This window comes from Balaenoptera acutorostrata, chromosome 2 (assembly GCF_949987535.1).
Source record: "Balaenoptera acutorostrata chromosome 2, mBalAcu1.1, whole genome shotgun sequence".
Lineage (NCBI taxonomy): Eukaryota > Metazoa > Chordata > Mammalia > Artiodactyla > Balaenopteridae > Balaenoptera > Balaenoptera acutorostrata.
This window is the reverse complement of record NC_080065.1, coordinates 123,406,502-123,425,507: the sequence shown is the minus strand read 5'-3', so window position 1 is coordinate 123,425,507 and position 19,006 is coordinate 123,406,502. Positions and strand designations below refer to the sequence as shown.

Here is a 19,006-nt window from a genome sequence, read left to right as displayed (position 1 = left end):
GGGCATCTCATTGTTTTGTAGACTTGCATTTCTTTAATCTGGAATGAGGTTGTACATCTTTTGTGTGTTTATTGGTCACTTTTGCTTTCTGCTCTTGTAAAATGCCTGTTGAGAAATATGATCTTCCAAACTGCACATAGAACATTAACGATGTATTTTTACAGCTATACTTTTACAGTTAGACTTCATTCAAAGAAAATATTTAACAGTCTTTTAGAATCTTGAGATTCTTTTTCTTTCTTTTTTTTTTTTTTACACAATATATTGTCACACCAAATATTTAATATCAAGGTGATGACATTTGGTCTTTCTATTTGATTTAATGAACAGTAGTATCTTACCCAGACTTCAGTCTAATTTGAGCCTCATACAAGTTTGGAAAATTCCTGGTGTGGAAAGCTCCAGAAAAAAAAAGGGGCGGGGGTATGTGTGATAGTTGACTTCACTCCCTGCTCTGTCAAAACAGTACATGCCTTCCTCCCACTTTGGTGAGAAATAACCTTGGGAATAAATTTATATATACCCATGGGTACAATGCTGTGAGTTTAGGGCTCATGCCTTTTTTGTGCAGTGTATACTGTTTCTACCACCCTGTAGCTTCTTAGGAAATGTCCAAGAAAAACAACAATAATGCTGGTATTTGGTTTGTCATTTGTCGCTCAGGGCATCAGTGGGGCATAGAGCAGAATTCTTGCTGAGGAATATGATCCTCCCTTGATTCTAATTTTATCTTTGTGGAGCAGCTTTTAAATATGAGGACAGCTGGTGTTGGATAAATCTGTCCTCACAAGCTGTATGAGATTGAAATAAAGTTAAATATTTGGGGTTAAATCCAAATGCAAAAATGTGGAAAGTATTGATTAATCTTTTGATGCTTCCCTTTCTGCATCTTGGTGAACAGGCACTTATTATTCGTTGTGAACTCCTAGCAACAGTCCAATTTGAAGCTTAAGATAAGGAGAATAATGTGTCCTCTAGTTTAAGTTCTAACATTTCATAAAAGGTAAAGCACAATTCTTGCTTTTCACCCCATCTTCCACCCTGCTGATGAAAACAATAGGCTATACATACCTGTTTTTGTTAGGAACCTCTCTTTCTTTGTCTTTCTCTTTTGAGTAAAAAGTTGCTACCAATGAAATAGTGAAGCCCACATTTCCACTTGGGTTAGGATAATAATCCTCTGTGGCCTCTAAAAATTTGCAAATGATGGGACCCCAAACTCCTAGTAGATTCTCCCCCAGGTGACTAAATGTCTTGCTAATTGCTAAGGGATAAATAAGGGTGGTGAGCTCAGAGAACAGTCTGGTTGCTAGCTTTTCTTCAGCTGACTGGATTACTAAGGTAGAAAAGCACTAAAAATAAATCAGGGCACAAATTCTCCTGCCAGGGGTTGAGTATTGAGATAACTTGTCTTCTCGGCTGGTGTTGACATCATCTATTCTAATGCACACTGCAAATAGGAGCCAGAATGAGAAACATATTTGGCCGTGGACTAGTGTTAGTAGAAGTCTGTAGCCCTGTACTTAATGTTGCTTCTTGTCAGACTCAATTAATTAGTGCCTCCAGCTCCTGTGGGAGAGAGCTAAATACATGCAGGTGAGAACTGGAAACAAACTAAGGGCCAATCTCAGGGGAAATCACTCTATCTCTTCTAGTTTCAAATATAACTTTGCTAGGTCTCTTCCATGTCAGTTGGGTTTCAGTGTTTCCCCCAAGTGGTCAGAGTCCACCAGAGGTAGAAAAGTGGTAAGACCTCTCAGGTATTCATTTCTAGGACTTGAAGACTTCACAATCATCCAAGTCACCTGACATGGAGTAAAGAAATATTCTTATTGCTGAATTTCTGTTTCTGTTGTTGCTTTGGATGTCCTGAGCAGAGAGCCTTTGCCAGTCAGCATTACTCTGTGAATTTCGTTTGAACTCAGATGGAGGGGAAATTCATATAAATCACTACCTTCGTTGTATTAATCCCTACCCTCTTTTCATTTTATAGAAAGTTGCCTTTCACTGGAATAATACTGTGTCACACTGATTCAGTACTTGATACTCACAAAACGCTTTCACACATTTATCTTGTGACCTTCAGAACAAGTCTTTAAGGAAGGCAGATGTTATTATCCTCTTATTAACTGCTGGACTTAGAAAAGGCAACAGATTCAGATGTTGACAACAATTGGTGTTAAGAGCCCTGGGAGCTCTGGAATTTCTTGGTCCACTAAGCAATGTGCAATCTGACCCAGGGCCCTCTCTCCAAGTCTGGAGGTTTGTTCTATTTTTATAAAATAATTTATTTAAATGTTTCTATAAAAATGCATTTTCATTTTAGAAAACTTGGAAAATATGGCAGAGAAGTGAGAGAAAAAAATCAACCACAGACCCAGTACACAAAAACAAATTCCTTGGGTTTCCTTAGGTTTTTGACTAAATCTGTGGGCTGGAAAGAGAGATGAAATAGGTATTCAGTAATGGTCACTGTGTGTCTACCCATTTCCCTGCATTTAGCATAATGTACATTATAGACATTTTAGTTAAGCTGCCTCCAGGGAGCCTTTGCAGGTAGGTGTTGGCTCTGGACCTTTTGAGCTGAGCTATAAAAGGTGGCATCCCTGGTAGAGACCAACTATTCACTGTCCTCCTTTCATTACTCTTTCTTTTTTGTTTGTTTCTTCCACACAACCTTCTTCCTTTCCTTCTGGCTATATCAGTACAGCCTCTCTTCATCTTTCCCAGCAAGTTGTCATTTCCAGTCTTAAAGTCACCAGCAGCATTTTTGCAGGCCTTTCTTCAAATTCTGCCTGGCTTCCCTGATGTAGAGTCAAGGACCAGGTAACATTGAAACAATAAAGGGCTGCTCTTTCTCTAGTATGCTATGCCTGCACCTTGGCACTCAGAAGGTACATCTGACCAAGAGGAGTGCTGGGAAGTGCAGGGACTTTAGCAGCTCCAGATGTTTGGAGCCAGGAAATGCTGAATTCCAATATATCTTCGAACCCCCTCTTGCATTTTTCTTAGTGCTTTAATAATAGACATTAGGTAAGTGTATATTGATGACTGTGTGAGTGAGTGAGTGAATATATTTGGTCCTGTGAGTAGAGGTGGGAAGTCACTGTACTGACTTCCTATAAATTAAAAGCATCTGGATTGTATTCTCTGTCCTAAGCCCAAGGAATTAGAAATATTTGATTTTCCTCATCTGTAGGATCACTATGATATGAGAAAACCCAGACAGCAGCCTTGGTTTCAAAGGTACTCACAGCCTCCACGTTGTCTGTGTGCTTTTCTTCTCCTGTTGTCCTCACAGGAAGAGCCCCTCGGGGCTGGGTTTGTTTGAGGTAGATCCCTGCTGTCTGGCAAGGAGGGGCATAAACTGGAACGACAGCTGTCGGCAAAGAGGCTAGGGTATCAACTGGAAGGACTGGGGAAGGGTCTATCTATTCCACTGTATTTGGTGCAGCCCCAACTTTGTATTAATGACACTTGGGGAGTGCACATCCTTGCAACAGAAGACCAAAAAATATGTGACCATGAGTTAACCACTAATAGTTATACATCAAATCTAAATGGAAACTAGGAGATAAAAGGCAGGGCAGAAGACAAAGTCTCATGGTGAGCAAAGCATTTTTATCTGGAATGTAAAGAATTTTGGTATCGGCATTTCAAGGAAATTCAAGCTGCCCTTCCTCTCAATCCAGAAGACAGGAGATAGCTCACAGTTGCTTGGGTCAGGATTATAATTTTACTGATTTCAGAAATGTCATATTAATATCAACATTGACTTTGGTGGAGGATCTATGCAGGGTTGTAGATCTTTGTGGAGAGGTATGTGGAACAGCACATTTTTTCTTTGAAGCTTAAGACCTCTGTTTTACATGCTGTTGGTAGATGTGCTTTTGATTGTGCTGGATTGATCAATACACCTAAAATATAAAGAATGTAGGTCCAATAAATAGAGAAACTTCTTGTTATCATGAGTAAGCTGAAAATTTATGTGGTAAATATAGACTTCCACTCTGTCGTAAATTATGATTTAGCAGCAAGCTGTGATTGAGGACCTACTGTGTGCCCAGTACTGAGCAGCTGGAGAGTGCTATGAAAGAGCTAACAAAAGGAAGAAAGAGATGTCATGCTGCATTTACACTAAGTGTATCCTAAGTGCAGTCCTTAGTGTCACTGAGTAAGTAATCCCTAAGTAAGTAATACAGCATTACTACAGTACAGTAAACTAAGTGCAATTGATCACAACTCCACATACATGGTATAAAAATTTCCAAAGCCATTCCACTCAGCCAGTATTTTTTGAGCATCTCATGTAGGCCAACTACTTTCTTTTGTTTTTTTTCATAGCTCCAGACTACTTCTCTCTCTAGTTTCAGTCAGTTGTTTAAAAATTAAATGATGCTTCTTGGTCATGACAGAAGCTGGGGGAATTCAGTATAATCTTATTTCCAGTAGCAGTGCAAAAAGGCAAATTGTTTTGGAATGATTCATTAGAAATACGGTCTCCCTCATCAAGGGATGGCATGTCCCATCAGAAGGGAAGTAATTTATGTGATGTCATGATGAGTGCTGATGGCTTAAAAGGCTCTGTTAGCTGTAGGGATCTGTGACTGAGCATCTGGCCCCTGGAAGTTGGTTCTTACCAGGCTGTCAAAGATCAAGGCAAGCTTCAGGTCATCCAAGCCAACTACTCCTTAAAAAACTTTCTTAAAACAGACAAGGACCTCAAGTCAAAGAAGAGAAGCCATTTGCCAAAGTAGTGAATTACCTTGAATGCCAGAAGAATGTCAGGAAAAATTGTGAAATTTGAAAAAAAAATTACTGAGAATCCTTTAGAATGCTAGGCATTGACTAGTATGTTCTTCCAAGTTATCTGATTCTGTAGTGATCTGTACCTTTCAGTGTCTTTGAACTGTTTTAAACTCTATAAAGTTGTAGAAAACTGAGGGTAATGCAAATTATTCTTGTTTATAAAAAAGCAAACCAATTTTGTTTTGTGGAAGTGCAGTTGACCACCTCTTCCAAGAGGCTAGTTTTGCATCTGTTAACAAACTAATTTCAGCATTTCTGGCTACCTCTAGAACCAGTTTTTAACATCTTCTGATTCTGTCTTTAATTAATTAGTTAAATAAAACATTGACATGTGTTTGTTTTATATTTATATGACAGTCATAATTTTACCTTAAATAATTATCCTTTAACAGGAAGGAACTAGGATTTTAGTAAGAGCTCTCTGTTCTTCCTTCACTGTGAATAGATATAGGCCCTGTTTACGTGGGTTTCTGAGATGGCTAAGCCATCACTTGTAATATTTTTTTTGGTCACATTTTTGTGTTCATAGGCCACGTGGATAACATCTTAAAAACTCACTGAGATGAATTTCATGTAACATAAAACTAACTTTGTTTTCTTTTTTAGAATGTTTGTTATTAAACTAACCATTTTAAAATGAACAATTCAGGGGACTTCCCTGGTGGCACAGTGGTTAAGACTCCATGCTCCCAATGCAGGGGGCCTGGGTTCGGTCCCTGGTTGGGGAACTAGATCCCACATGCATACTGCAACTAAGAGTTCGCATGCCAGAAATAAGGAGCTTGTGTGCCACAACTAAGGAGCCAGTGAGCTGCAACTAAGGAGCCGGCCTGCCGCAACTAAGACCTGGTGCAACCAACCAACCAACCAACCAAATAAATAAATAAATAAATAAATATTAAAAATGAACAATTCAGTGGCATTTAGTACATTCACAGTATTGTACAACCACACCTCTATCTAGTTTCAAAACGTTTCCATCACTCCAAGTAGAATGCCTTATCTATTAAACAGTTTCTCCCTACTCTTCCCTCCCCATTACCCCTGGCATCCACACATCTGCATTCTGTGTCTATGGATTTATCTGTTCTGGATGTTTCATATAAATGTAATCATACAATATGTGACCTTTTGTATCTGACTTCTTTCACTTAGCATAATATCTATCCATATTGTAGCATATATCTGTAATCCATTCCTTTTTTATGGCTGAATAATATTCCATTGTATGTATGTACCACAGTTTGTCCATATGTTTGTTGATGGACATCTGGGCTGTTTCTACCTTTTGGCTATTGTGAATAGTGTTACTGTGAACATGCATGAACATCTACTTGTTTAAGTACCTGTTTTTTATTCTTTTGGGTATGTATCATGGAGCAAAATTGCAACATCATATAGTAATTCTCTGTTTAGCTTTTTGAGAGGAACCACCAAATTGTTTTCCACAGAGACAACTCTTTTATTATATATTCCCGTCAGCAATGTATGAGGGTTCCAATTTCTCTGCATCCTCAACGACCCTTGTTATTTTCCATTTTTAAAAGTATTGCCACCCTACTGGGTGTGAAGTGGTATCTCATTGTGGTTTTGATTTGCATTTCCCTAATGACCAAAGATGTTGCCTGTCTTTTCATGTTCTTGTTAATCATGTAGAATTTTGAACAGTAACATCATGTTTTGAATATGCTAGGGAAGCTGGCTATTAAGAAGATATCTTTGATAACTCCCACTATAATACAAGTAATTATCCCTTAATTTATGTTTCTTAATTTAAGATTTTATACATTAAGTTTATTAAATGATTCTATAGAAAAAGTTATCTTTTTTGGACAAAATTAGGATTTTCTCCACTCCCTAAGTGATGCTCTTTATAAGGTGTTTTCACAGACCATGCCTGAACCTTCCACAGTGTCAAGCAAGTACTCTTAAGGAACTCAGAGAAATGTTTCCATGGTGATAATATCTGTCCTTGTGAAACACTAATGTGTGAGCTGTTTCATGCATTAAAGTCTTGCTTGGAGCTGTCTCTTTGTAAGATTTATTTGCTGATTTGCTTTTTAAACGTGGATACATAGTACAGTTTTTAATAATAACGATAATAACAACTAACATTTGTTGAATATTTATTAGGTAACAGGCTCTCTACTAGGCATTTTATGTACATTATATCCTGTAATCCTAGTAGAATATTAGCTCCTAAGGGTAGATTCTTTTTTTTCTTGTGCATTGTATCTCCACCATCTAACAGAGTATCTGTTACAGAGCAGGTGTTCAACAAATGTCATTGAATGAATAAACAATCCTTTGAGGTAGTTTCTGTGATTACCTTCATTTTGCAAATGAGGAAGCTGAGGCTAAGAAATGTAAAGCAATTTTCCCGAGATCATACAGATGGGCAGTGGTGGAGCCTAAATCAGAAGTTGGGCAGCCTACTCCAGTCTATACCAAGTTGCCTTTTAAGCCATAGTATTCAGAACACCACTTTCACCTCTTCCTTCCACATTCTACAGGGTGGCCAGGTAGTTTTGTCAAACAAAGAGAAAGCAATAATTCATTTCAGTTCAAGAAAATATTTATTAATGGCCATCTGTGTGCCCAGACATTTGTTGGGTGTAATGTTGAGAACTGGGAATTAAGAAAATGAGTTTCTATTATGGATTTTGACACTAACTTGAACAAGTCATATACTCTTTCTAGATTTTGGATTCCTCATGTGGAAAATGGAAAAGTTAGACTAGATAATCTAAGTATGCTCCTGCAATAAAATACAAGTTTAAGAAACAGCACCGATAAGGCCACAATGAGGTTGTTTGCTGAGGATAGGGGTGGTGGGGAATGTAATTGGTTTATATATATTAATCTTTAATCTAGGAATGAAAAACAAAAAGGAAAGGCAACAAGGTGGTGAATATATGATGGCAGTGGTAGAGTGTATCATCTAGAAGAGATAATAAAGCAGCTATCCAAGTAGCAAGGAAGCCTCAGCTCACCCTTAATCTTAAGAAATGAGATTTGTTTCTATCCTAACCCTTACCTTTGAGAAGCATAATAGCCTACGGTTATTTAGTATTTTACAGTTTCTCAATGCTTTTCTTTCCTTTGTGCCCTGTAACTTTGCTGAGAAGTAGTTTGGGGATGATAGTTGGGAAAACCAAGGGCCTAGCCAAGCTTATACAGTTGTCTAATGATTCTCAATCTTGGGTTTTTGATACTCCAGGCTGTCATCCTGGGATTTGAAGAAAATGTGAAATTATTATTTTTTAATGATATGAATTTTTCTTTTAAATTCACTTGATTAAAAAAATATATATGCTTTATGACACTTTTCCCTTTGGTTTCTAAAAGTAGAGGGTATTGCCTAATAGAACAGGTAATAATAGGGTACCAAAACTTCCAAAACAATGTGTTAACTTTTTAAGGAAAAAGATCTTATAGACAAAACACCCTTTTAAAGGCTCACTTGTTTTATACTTTAAATTGGGTCGAATGATTATATTACTTCCTCTGCAAAGTTTAGCCAGTAAATGCACTAAATGCTCATCAGATGCCTGGTGTGTACAAAGCACTACGCTGGATGCCTAAGAAATTCAAAGATGACTCTTTCCCTCAATCTTGTAAAAGTTTTGAAACCTTTACAACTAACCACAGCGTATGATGTAATATTATGAGTGCCTGAAGCTAAATCTAAAGTGTTATAGGAAATCAAGAAGATATCCCTTTAAGTTGCAGTGGTTTAGAAAGGCTTCTTGGAAGGGGAGATACTGGAGCCAGGTCTTGAAGGATGCATATATTAAGATGAGAGTGAGAGAGAGAGATGGAGAGAGAGAAATATTAACAGATGGAGGGAATAGTATGAAAATGGGCTCAGGATGAAGAATATTCAGGGTGTATTTGGTAGTTTATGGGAGTGGAGGGAAGTTATAAAAGATGCATAGTGGGAAGTAGTGGGAAGTAGGGAGAAGAAATGAATTAGAAGTTGTGAACAAGTTTGTACACCCTGACAAATACTGTTAGAAAGATTATTCCAACAATTGGTTCTTTGTGTGCCTATCAATGTTTCTTTCCCATTCCTGTCCCACACTAAATAAAACAAAAGAATAAACAGTTAATTCCTTCATTCAGCAAATATTTGTTGAGTACTTGCTCTGTCCCAGGTGTTATGTTAGGAGCATAAGCTATAAAGATAAACTAGACACAGTCCTGCCCTCAAGGAGCTCACAGTCTGGTGGGGAAGACCAACTCCTGGTTAAAAAGGGGGTACATACAAAGTGCTCATTATATTTGAAATGGGGCCACCTTGAAAAAGAATGATCTTGGCTGCCCTGGGCTAATCGCCTGAGCTCTGTTTTTAGCCCTTGGGAGCAACCTCAGGATGTGTGGCATACCAGAAGAACAGCTGCATACTATATTCTGAAAATGATGAAAGTGACGCCTCTGTTTTTCCAGACCCAGAGCAGTGACTCTGAGGAGAGCCAAGCTCTTTCTCTCCTGGCTTGTGCTGGTGGGCACATTGTTGCAAAGATTTTAGAGGGGAAGTTTCACATTTTCCTACCTTTGTCCTAAAGAAAGGCGATATGGAGAAGGAAGGGATAAGGGAGTAATAAACTATAGAGTCCTTTCATCTGTAGTATTTCTTAATGTAGCAAGAGATGGTAATAATAATGATAGATAATATTTATTGAGTGCTTACTTTGTGCCAAGCACTATGATGAGGGCTTTAACATACAGTACCCAATTTAACTCACACAGTAGTCATGAAAACCAGCTACTGTTTTCATCACTCTTTACAGATAAGGAAACTGAGACTTAAAAAGATTAAGTAACTTTCCTATGTCACATAGCTCATAAGTGGATATAATGGAAAGTATATTGGAATAGGCTTTATATTTCATATTTTATAGAGAAAGCTAAAGCCTAGAGAGAAGTGGTTGGTCCATAGGTGCAGAGCAGAATGACATCAGAGCCAGATTTAGAACTCATGTCTCAATTTTATGATCCTTAAAACAATTGTAATTCTTTTGTAATAGAAAATTTTAAACATATATATTACTTAGCTTCTTCAGTTACCTATTCATGATCAATGTTATTTCATCTGTACTTCCACTCATCTGCCCTCTACCATATTAATTTGAAGCAAATACTAAACATTATATTATTTCATCTGTAAATATACCAGAATGTTTCTTTAAAAGATAAGTCATTTAAAAAGCATAATCATAATACCATAATCTATATTTAATAATTTAGGTGAACCAAAATTAATAATAATTCCTTAACACCATCAGTTATCTAGTCTGAGTTCACATTTCCAATTGTCTCAGAAGTGTTATAATTTTTTCTTACAGTTTGTTTGCTTGAATCAGGATCCAAATAAGGTCTGCACATTACAGTAGATTGATGTATCTTTTAAGTCTCTTTTAATCTACAGCTTTCCCTCACCTTTTTAATTTTCTTGTAATTTAAATTGTTGAAAAAACTGTCCTATAGAGCTTCCTGCAATTTTTATTTTGTTGATTGTATCCCTGCAGTTTGTGTAGTTTAAGATGTTCCTTTGTCTTCTATATTTCCTATAAATTGGTAGTTGGATCTAGAGGCTTGATCACATTCAGTTTTGTTACATACCTTTTTGCAAAACTATAGATGACATTGTATCATTAGGACGCACATAATGTCTAGTTATCTCTCTTTTTGTGTTAGGAGTCATTGATGCTTAATGCCTAGATACATTAATTTATTGGAGCTTGCAAGGCCTTCCATTTCCAGCAATGATGAGTATCCAGAAGAGAACTTACCCTCTCACTCTAAACAACTAAAAAACCCAACCGGATACGGAAGAGAATAGTTTTCAGACATTGGACAACAGGCATCACAGGACTGTGATCTGTAAAGGAAGGGAAATGACATAATGTCTGGCATCCAGTGAAAAATTACTGGACATGCAAAAGAAACATGATCATACAATCAAAATATAAAATTTAATTTATAGAAACAGAATCCTGAAATGAGAGATCATAGAATTAGTAGACAAGATATTAAAAGAGCTAGTATGAATATGCTTCACTTGTTCAAGAAGTGGAGGAAAATATGAGTATAACAAGGAGAGGAAATGGAAGATATAAAAAAAGACCCAAGTCTAGAGATGAAAAGTACATGCATGGGATTAACAGCAGATTCGACAACAGTAGAAGAAAAGGTTAGATACTTGAAGACATAACAATAGAAACTATCCAAAATAAAGCACAGAGAAAAGAGCCTGAAAAAAAAAAAAAAGAGTATTAGTGAACTGTGGGACAATACCAAGTGGTCTAACATACATATAATTGGAATTAGAGAAGGGCAGGGACACCAGAAAAATATTTGAAAAAATGATGGCTGAAAAATTGCCAAGCACCTTAAGAGGACCTGGAGACCTCTGATTCTGTTGTAATGAAAGACAAGACTGCTTCTCTGCAGATAAAGTGATGGTTTCATGATGAGCAGGCAGAAAGCTATAATTTAGACTAAGCCTTTTAGACTATATGGTGATCTTCTGTATAACATAATGTGTTGTCTTCCTCTTAGGGTCATCCTGGAAAAAGATACTTGTCTTTTGTCTTCCTCTTCTTTCTATTGTTGAATCTCCTATCCACTCTTAAAGGGATTCCTTCCCCTCCTCCACTGAAGACCCCCGAAGTGCCCTTGGTTACCCAAGGAAGGCCTGCACCTGTTTCCTAAGCATCCACCTGGGCTCCAGACTCCATCTGTTCATCTGTGCAGCCATCCCAGCCTTCCCTAATGAAATTTTGACCCACTTTTGTCCTGTCAGTCCATCTTTTTATTTTATTTTATTAAAAATTTTTTTCTTTTTTAACCTATTTTATATTGGAGTATAGTTGATTAACAATGTTGTGATAGTTTCAGGTGTACAGCTGAGTGATTCAGTTATACATATAGATGTATCTATTCTTTTTCAAATTCTTTTCCCATTTAAGTTGTTACATAATATTGAGCAGAGTTGCCTGTGCTGTACAGTAGGTCCTTGTTGGTTATCCATTTAAAATATAGTAGTGTGTACATGTCAATCCCAAACTCCCTAACTATCCCTTCTCCCCACTCTTCCCCCCAGTAACCATAAGTTTGTTCTCTAAGTCTGTGAGTCTGTTTCTGTTTTGTAACTAAGTTCATTTGTATCATTTCTTTTTAGATTCTGCTTATAAGTGATATCATAGGATATTTCTCTTTCTCTGACTTAACTTCACTCAGTATGACAATCTCTAGGTCCATTGATGTTGCTGCAAATGGCATTATTTCATTCTTTTTAATGGCAGAGTAATATTCCATTGTATGTATGTACCACATCTTCTTAATCCATTCCTCTGTCGATGGACATTTAGGTTGCTTCCATGTCTTGGCTATTGTAAACAGTGCTGCAATGAACATTGGGGTGCATGTATCCTTTCGGACCATGTTTTTCTCTGGATATATGCCCAGGAGTGGGATGGCAGGATCATATGGTAGCTCTGTTTTTAGTTTTTTAAGGAACCTTCATACTGTTCTCCATAGTGGCTGCACCAATTTACACTCCCACCAACAGTGTAGGAGGGTTCCCATCTCTCCACACCCTCTCCAGCATTTTATTGTTTATGGATTTTTTTGATGATGGCCATTTTGACTATTGTGAGGTGGTATCTCATTGTAGTTTTGATTTGCATTTCTCTGATAACTAGCAATGTTGAACATCTTTTCATGTGCCTGCTGGCCATCTGTATGTCTTCTTTGGAGAAATGTCTATTTAGGTCTTCTGCTTATTTTTTTTTTTAATAAATTTATTTATTTATTTATTTATTTTTGGCTGTGTTGGGTCTTCGTTTCTGTACGAGGGCTTTCTCTAGTTGTGGCAAGCGGGGGCCACTCTTCATCACGGTGCGCGGGCCTTTCACTGTTGCGGCCTCTCTTGTTGCAGGTCACAGGCTCCAGACGCGCAGGCTCAGTAGTTGTGGCTCACGGGCCCAGTTGCTCTATGGCATGTGGGATCTCCCCAGACCAGGGCTCGAACCCGTGTCCCCTGCATTGGCAGGCAGATTCTCAACCACTGCACCACCAGGGAAGCCCCTTCTGCTTATTTTTTGATTGGGTTGTTTGTTTTGATGTTAAGCTGCATGAGCTGTTTGTAAATTTTTGGAGACTAATCTCTTGTCGGTCACATCATTTGCAAATATTTTCTCCCAATCTGTGGCTTGTCTTTGCGTTTTGTTTATGGTTTCCTTTACTGTGCAAAAGCTTTTGAGTTTAATTAGGTCCCATTTGTTTATTTTTCTCTTTATTTCCATTACTTTGGGAGACGGATTGAAAAAAATATTGCTGCAGTTCATGTCAGAGAGTGTTCTGCCTGTGTTTTCCTCTAAGAGTTTTATAGTGTTTGGTCTCACATTTAGGTCTTTAATCCTAATTATTTTTGTGTATGGTGTTAAAGAACGTTCTAATTTCATTTTTTTACACGTAGCTGTCCAGTTTTCCTAGCACCATTTGTTGAAGACTGTCTTTCCACCATTGTATAGTCTGGCCTCTTTTGTTGTAGATTAATTGACCGTAGGTTCATGGGTTTATTTCTGGGCTTTCTATCCTGTTCCACTGATCTATATTTCTGTTTTCATGCCAGTACCATACTGTTTTGATGAATATAGCTTTGCAGTATAGTCTGAAGTCAGGGCACCTGATTCCTCCAGCTCCGTTTTTCTTTCTCAAGATTGCTTTTGGCTATTTCGTGTCTCCATACAAATTTGAAGATTTTTTATTCTAGTTCTGTGAAAAATGCCATTGGTAATTTGATAGGGATTGCATTGAATCTGTAGATTGCTCTGGGTATTATAGTCATTTTCACAATACCGATTCTTCCCATCCAAGAACATGGTATATCTCTCCATCTGTTTGTGTCATCTTTGATTTCTTTCATCAGTGTCTTATAGTTTTCAGAGTACAGGTCTTTTGTCTCCTTAGGTAAATTTATTCCTAGGTATTTTATTCTTTTTGTTGCAGTGGTGAACGGGATTGTTTCCTTAATTTCTCTTTCTGCCCTTTCATTGTTAGTGTATAGGAATGAAAGAGATTTCTTTGAATTAATTTTGTAGCCTGCAACTTTATCAAATTCATTGTTGAGCTCTAGTAGTTTTCAGGTAGCATCTTTAGGATTTTCTATGTATAGCATCATGTCATCTGCAAACAGTGACAGTTTAACTTCTTCTTTTCCAATTTGTATTTCTTTTATTTCTTTTTCTTCTCTGATTGTCATAGCTAGGACTTCCAAAACTACGTTGAATAAAAGTGGTGAGGGTGGACATCCTTGTCTTGTTCCTGGTTCTAAAGGAAATGCTTTCAGCTTGTCACTGCTGAGTATGATGTTAACTGTAGGTCTGTCATATATGGCCTTTATTATGTTGAGGTATGTTCCCTCTATGCCCACTTTTTGGAGAGTTTTTATCATAAATGGGTGCTGAATTTTGTCATAAGCTTTTTCTGCATCTATTGAGATGATCATATGGTTTTTATTCTTCAGTTTGTTGATGTGGTGTATCACACTGATTGATTTGCGGATATTGAAAACTCCTTGTATTCCTGGGATAAATCCCACTTGACCATGGTGTATGATCCTTTTAATGTATTGTTGGATTCAGATTGCCAGTATTTTGTTGAGGATTTTTGTGTCTATGTTCATCAGTGATATTTACCTATAATTTTCTTTTTTTGTGGTATCTTTGTCTGGTTTGGGTATCAGGGTGATGGTGGCCTCATAGAATGAGTTTGAAAGTTTTCCTTCCTCTGCCATTTTTTGGAACAGTTTCAGAAGGATAGGTGTTAGCTCTTATGTAAATGTTTGATAGAATTCGCCTGTGAAGCCATCATGTCCTGGACTTTTGTTTGTTGGAAGATTTTTAATCACAGTTTCAGTTTCAGTGCTTGTGATTGGTCTGTTCATATTTTCTATTTCTTCCTGGTTCAGTCTTGGGAGATTGTACCTTTCTAAGAATTTGTCCATTTCTTCCAGATTGCCCATTTTATTGGCATATAGTTGTTTGTAGTAGTCTCTTATGATCCTTTGTATTTCTGTGGTGTCAGTTGTCACTTCTCCTTTTTCATTTCTAATTTTATTGATTTGAGTCTTCTCCCTTTTTTTCTTGATGAGTCTGGCTAAAAGTTTATCAATTTTGTTTATCTTTTCAAAGAACCAGCTTTTAGTTTCATTGATCTTTGCCCTTGTTTTCTTTGTCTCTATTTCATTTATTTTTGCTCTGATTTTTATGAGTTCTTTCCTTCTACTAACTTTAGGTTTTGTTTGTTCTTCTTTCTCTAGTTGCTTTAGGTGTAAGGTTAGGCTGTTTGAGATTTTTCTTGTTTCCTGAGGTAAGACTGTATCGCTATAAAATTTCCTGTTAGAACTGCTTTTGCTGCATCCCATAGGTTTTGGATTGTTGGGCTTTCATTTTCATTTGTCTCTAGGTTTTTTTTAAAAAAAATATTTATTTATTTATTTATTTATTTGCGCCAGGTCTTAGTTGCGGCAGGCTGGCTCCTTAGTTATGGCTTGCTGGCTCCTTAGTTGTGGCTCACTGGCTTCTTAGTTGCAGCATGTGGGCTCCTTATTTGTGGCATGTGAATTCTTAGTTGCAGCATGCATGTGGGATCTAGTTCCCTGACCAGGGATCAAACCCAGGCCCTCTGCATGGGGAGCATGGAGTCTTATCCACTGCGCCACCAGGGAAATCCCTGTCTCTAGGTATTTTTTGATTCCCTCTTTGATTTCTTAAGTGATCCATTGGTTGTTTAGTAGCATATTGTTTAGCCTCCATGTGTTTGTGTTTTTTACCATTTTTTTCTTGTAGTTTATTTCTAATCTTATAGTGTTGTGGTTGGAAAAGATTATTAATATGATTTCAATTTTCTTAAATTTACAGAAGTTCACTTTGTGGCCCAGCATGTGGTCAGTCCTGGAGAATATTCCATGTGCATTTGAGAAGAATGTGTATTCTTCTGCTTTTGGATGACATACTCTATAAATATCAATTAAGTCCATCTGCTTTAATGTGTCATTTCAGGCCTGTGTTTCCTTATTGATTTTCTATCTGGATGATCTGTCCATTCATGAAAGTGAGGTGTTAAAGTCCCCACTATTATTGTGTTACTGTTGATTTCTCCCTTTATGGCTGTTAGTATTTGTCTTATATATTGAGGTGCTCCTACGTTGGGTACATTGATATTTACAATTGTTATATCTTCTTCTTGGATTGATCCCTTGATCATTATGTAGTTTCCTTCTTTGTATAACAGTCTTTATTTTAAAGTCTATTTTGTCTGCTATGAGTATTGCTACTCCAGCTTTCTTTTGATTTCCATTTGCATGGAATACCTTCTTCCATCCCCTCACTTCCAGTCTGTATGTGTCCCTAGGTCTGAACTGGGTCTCTTGTAGGCAGCATATATACAGGTCTTGTTTTTGTATCCATTCAGCCAGTCTGTGTCTTTTGGTTGGAGCATTTAATCCATTTACATTTAAGGTAATTATTGATGTGAATGTTCCTATTGCCATTTTCTTAATTGTTTGGGGTTTGTTTTGATAGGTCTTTTTCTTCTCTTCCTCTTTTGTTGTCTTCTCTTGTGGTTTGATGACCATCTTTAGTGTTGAGGTTGGCTTGCTTTTTCTTTTTTTTGTGTGTATCTATTGTAGTTTTTGGGTTTGCTGTTCCCATGAGGTTTTGATATAGCAGTCTATATGTGTACAAGATTGTTTTAAGTTGCTGGTCTCTTCGCCACATAGAGGAGTTCCTTTAGCATTTGTTGCAAAGCTGGTCTGGTGGTGCTGAATTCTCTTAGCTTTTGCTTGTCTGTAAAGCTTTTGATTTCTCCAGCAAATCTGAATGAGAGCCTTGCTGGGTAGAGTATTCTTGGTTCTAGGTTCTTCCCTTTCATCACTTTAAATATATCATGCCACTTCCTTATGGCCTGCAGAGTTTCTGCTGAGAAGTCAGCTGATAACCTTATGGGAGTTCCCTTGTATATTATTTGTCATTTTTCCTTTGTTGCTTTTAATATTTTTTCTTTGTCTTTAATTTTTTATCAGTTTGATTACTGTGTGTCTTGGCACGTTCCTCCTTGGGTTTATCCTGCCTGGGACTCTCTGCACTTCCTGGACTTGAGTGACTGTTTCCTTTCCCATTTTAGGGAAGTTTTCAGCCATTATCTCTTCAAATATTTTCTCAGGTCCTTTCTCTCTCTATGCTCCTTCTGGGACCCCTATACTGCGAATGTTGGTGTGTTTAATGTTGTCCCAGAGGTCTCTTAGGCTGTCTTCATTTCTTTTCATTCTTTTTTCTTAATTCTATTCTGTGGCAGTGATTTCCACCATTCTGTCTTCCACGTCACTTATCTGTTCTTCTGCCTCAGTTATTCTGCTATTGATTACTTCTAGTGTAGTTTTCATTTCAGTTATTGTATTGTTCATCTCTGTTTGTTTGTTCTTTAGTTCTTCTAGGTCTTTGTTGAATATTTTTTGCAACTTCCTGACACCTGCCTCCATTCTTTCTCTGAGATCCTGGATCATCTTCACTATCATTATTCTGAATTCTTTTTCTGGAAGATTGCCTATCTCCACTTCAATTAGTTGTTTTTCTGGGGTTTTATCTTGTTCCTTCATCTGGGACACAATCCTTTGCTGTTTCATTTTGTTTGACTCTCTGTGATTGTGGTTTTTGTTCCACAGACTTCAGGATTTTATTTCTTCTTGCTTCTGCTGTTTGTACTGTGGTGGATGATGCTGTCAGCCCATCTTAAGGCTAATGCTTGCTATTCAATATAGTGGGTTCCAGTGGTTTAGTGTACAACATTAATAGGTTATTATTCACATTTAAAAGGCCATTTGGAAGTATGCTTTAAATCCTGCTTATTGGGGACTTCCCTGGTGGCACAGTGGTTAAGACTCTGAGCTCCCAATGCAGGGGGCCCAGGTTCAATCCCTGGTCAGGGAACTAGATCCCACATGCATTCCGCAACCAAGAGTTTGCATGCCACAACTAAGGATCCTGTGTGCTGCAACTAAGGAGCCCTCAAGCTGCAACTAAGGAGCCTGCAAGCCGCAACTAAGGAGCCCGCCTGCTGCAACTAAGACCTGGTGCAACCAAATAAATAAATAAATACTAAAAATAATAAATCCTACTTATTTAAGATCCAGTTCAAATATTATCTTATTTATTCAACAGTAATTTCTCTAGTGGTACCATGAGTCATGTATTGTGCTTAGGTGCTAGTGCATAATGAATAAGACTCAGTTGCTGTCCTCTGGAGCCTCACAGACGTGAAAGACAGACATAAACAAATACAAGTTGATATCACATAAACACAGGTAGGTATGAACAAAGGTTCTGAACTCAGTGAGGGACAGCTGGGCACTCAAGAAAATAGACTTTTGTGATGGCTCTCAAAGAGAAATAGGGGTAAAACAGTCTGAGAATATGAAGAGAATCTCAGGCAAAGAAAACAAGATCAAAGGCACAGAGATAGCTAACAATATGGATTGCTATTTACTATGTTTTTACTGTGCATCTAGCACAAAGCTAGGTGCTTTGCATACATGATATCAGTTGACTCTTACAAAAACCTTTTAAAATGAGTATTACTGTAATCTCCACTTTGCAGATCAGGAAACTGAGGCTTGGGGAAGTTCCAGCTTTGCCCAAGGTTGTATAATGTGTCAGAGCTGGGATTAGAACCAAGATCTATCTGATTCCAAAGCCTAAACTCTTAATCCTTAAATTACTGAAGAAAATTTATGTTTGGAATATGGTAGGGTAAGAACAAAGTAGTAGCTGGAGAGAAGGCAGAGAAGGTTTGTAAAGGCCAGACTGCAAAGTGTTTTGTGTTCTGTATCTGTGAAATCATTCTTTATCCACTTATTGCCCCCAATCCCCTAACACCCAAACCAGAAGGAATCTTATTTTTCCCTCCTAACCCCCAAGTACTTAATATATATATCTCACATGCATTTGTAATTATGTTCTTTCCTTATTTCCCTCTGTTCACCACTAGGCAACAAAATCTCAATCAAAGGGATTATAACAGTGCCCTACTCATTTGGTGAATGTGCTCTACTCACTTAGGGAATGACTGAATGAATGAACCAAAAGGAATGCCTATGGTGGTGGAAGGTTTAGGCACTGGGCTTTGTAAT

The 19,006-nt window shown here is 37.5% G+C and overlaps 1 protein-coding gene across 2 annotated transcripts in view; it reads right to left on the bottom strand.

Annotated features, from left to right (window-relative positions):
* The window catches only part of LOC103008499 (palladin-like), a 29,405-nt gene extending 26,080 nt beyond the window's left edge, over positions 1-3,325 (bottom strand). Inside the window, exon 1 of one of the 2 annotated variants that reach the window (XM_057540965.1) lies at positions 3,255-3,325. The gene's annotated coding sequence lies outside the window, so the exon portion shown is untranslated. Of the gene's footprint in view, positions 1-1,071; positions 1,221-3,254 lie in introns of those variants that run through there. The other variant, XM_007172196.2, reaches the window with a different exon arrangement.
* Positions 3,326-19,006: the final 15,681 nt, after the last annotated feature.